The sequence below is a fragment of the Equus quagga genome, chromosome 2 (genome assembly GCF_021613505.1).
Source record: "Equus quagga isolate Etosha38 chromosome 2, UCLA_HA_Equagga_1.0, whole genome shotgun sequence".
Taxonomy (NCBI): Eukaryota; Metazoa; Chordata; class Mammalia; order Perissodactyla; family Equidae; genus Equus; species Equus quagga.
The window spans coordinates 47,616,071-47,618,820 of NC_060268.1; positions in this window are offsets into that span (position 1 = coordinate 47,616,071).

Consider the following 2,750-nt stretch of genomic DNA (forward strand, 5'->3'; position numbering starts at 1 on the left):
CCCCCCACCCCCAACCCCGGCCCCGGCACCTGGCGCAGGCCCCGGGCGACCCCGCGGTGGCGCTGCTGCGCGCACGCCCGGGAGAAGCGGGGAGCGTCGGCCCGTTTCACCGATGGGAAAACCGAGGCTCAGACAGGATGCTGACTTGCCGGGAGGACGCGCGCGGAGTGAAGGGCCCAACTGGCGTTCCAACCCAGGCCTGCCCGGCTCCTGGGAGTCTGGGGAAGTCCTAGTGACACAGTACCCCCCACCCCCCCACCCCGTGCACAGATCTCCCTTCCTTGGGACTTGATACCTGCAGAGAGTGGAGGAGAGAGGCGAGGGCACCGGGCCGGCCCGCGCCTCTGACACCCGGCCCGAGCCTGGGTAGCTCTGGTGCCCCCCAGACAACGAACCGGAAGTTTTCCTCGTTGGTTAAGTTAAATAGACAAAAATAAAACTAGCGCCGCCTCCCGAGCAGCGCTGGGGGCTCTGCGGCCTCAGGAGGCCCGCTCTTGGTTTTGCTTTTCCCTTCGTCACTCGGGAATTAAGTCCCTGGCGGGGTGGGGGGCGCCCAGGGGCCCAGACCCGGGGCTTCGGAGCCCGCGCCCAGAGATCTGAGACGTGAGGCAGCGTCCTCCAGCTTACACTGAAGGGCGGCGACAGTTCTCTCACGGTCGCAAAGGTAGTGACTTTAGGGCAGACTCCAGCATCCCCTCTTCCAGTCCCCTGTAGGGCCAGGCATTGTTCCAACTGCTTCACGTTAACTCGTTTAATCCTCACAACAGTCACCCTGCATGGTACTGTTACCATCCCCATTTCACAGATGAGGAAACTGAGGCACAGAAAGGTTAAACTATTTGGACGGTTCGCACTCCCAGAAAGAGGCAAAGGCAGGATTTGGACCCAGGCTTTCGGGCTCCGTTCAGCCACATGCCTCTGGCCTCGGTTGTGGAGGACCGAACCCGCGGCTTTTCCCTCCTCCCCTCTCCGTGACCTGGCATGCGTGCATTTCTCTACAGAACGGGGAGGCAGATGAAGGTTACAAATTCTAAAGTGGACATCGCCCCGCAGAATCGGGTGCCATCCCCACCCTGTTTGGTACCCCTCCCTTCCTGAGGAATCCAGCCTTGACTTGTGTCCTGAGCCGTCTCTATCTAAGAAAAGTTGGAAATAATCTACATAGTTGGCTGGGAGGTTAGAGTCTGACTCCTCAGTTTCCTTATCTGGAAAATCTGTGTCAGGGCATCTACTTCGTAGGGCTGTTGTGAGAATTCAATAAGATGATATGTGGGAACCTCAGCAACTTCTCTATCATCTCCATCATAGCAGATGCTTATTAACCGCCAGTTCCCCTCTCCCTGCCCATCAATATGGGCTTAGTCATCATTTATCCTCAGGATTTAGCATGAGAACTGGTATATGGTAGGTGCTCAGTTAATGTTAGCTTATAAAATGGGTGTATAAATCGTAATAAATATATGATATAAATACATGTGAAATATGTAATTAAAATAAAACAAATATATAAAATGAGACAAAATTTATAAATGTTCTAGATACTTTCAGCTATTTATAAAAGCAAAAACATTAGATCTGTTTTAGAGTTCTTAGAGCAAAGGTTACGAGCATAGGCTCTATCTAGATCAGACTGCCTGGGGGCAAATCCTGGCTGTGCTGTGTGGTCTTGGGTGGTTTACTTAACTTCTCTGTGTCTCAGGCTCCTCATCTGAAAATGGAGATAACACCTTCCTGGTAGGGTCCTCATCAGGAGTGACTACTTAGAGCATTCAGCAGGATGTGTGGCACACAGCATATGCTCATTATTTTTAAGACTGCCTGATACACTTGAGCAATTCACATGGAGTAATTTAAATGAGACACTAGGTCACGAGGGACCCTTCTCACAAGGGTCATCTCAAGAGGCTAGGGCAAGTGGGGTGAGGGGAACTTCACACCGCTGTGTGCCCTCCTCTGGAGGTTCTCTGTGCAAAATAAACCCCAGACATCCTCCTAGCTGGAGAGCCTACCATATAGAGATGAGGCCATGTAACTTTTTTTTGGGGGGGGGGGGGGTGAGGAAGATTGGCCCTGAGCCAACATCCATGCCAATCTTCATCTATTTTGTATGTGGGATGCCACCACAGCATGGCTTGGTAAGCTGTGTGTAGGTCTGCCCCTGGGATCTGACCTGGTGAACCTGGGCTGCTGAAGCAGAGCCAGCAGACTTAACCATTATGCCAGCAGGCTGCCCACCCCCCAGCGTAACTTTTTAATGGCTGGAAAAGTTTGCAAAGTGCCTTCCCGTACTTTGGTGTTCACTACTTTTTATAAATGTGGGAGCCGGAGATCAGACAAGTTGAAGTCCGCTACATTTCAGCAGTGGTGGAGGTCCAGGGTTACCCCTTTTCATGAAAAGTGTCCACTGGGGGCTGTGTGGACACAATCCTAAGCGCCTGGATAAAATGTCAGCTGTCAGTCATTTGGAAGTCTCCTCAGCCAAAGGAGTCTGAATATTTGGGAACCTCCCCCTACCCCCTCCACGTGCCGGTGGTGGAGAGAGCCAGCGACAGTCCCCTGCAGGCAGGGCCTCTGACCCGCGGAGAACCTAGGATGCTACGGAGGACGCGATGTCTGGCGTTCTGGGCTCCTGTCCACAGAGGAAGTTGTTTAAAAGACAGAAGAGCTAGATTAATAAATCGCTCTGCTCCAGGGTGGGAGGGCCACCAGAAAGCAGGCTGATTTTAAGAACTGAATGTCCTCAGTTTGAG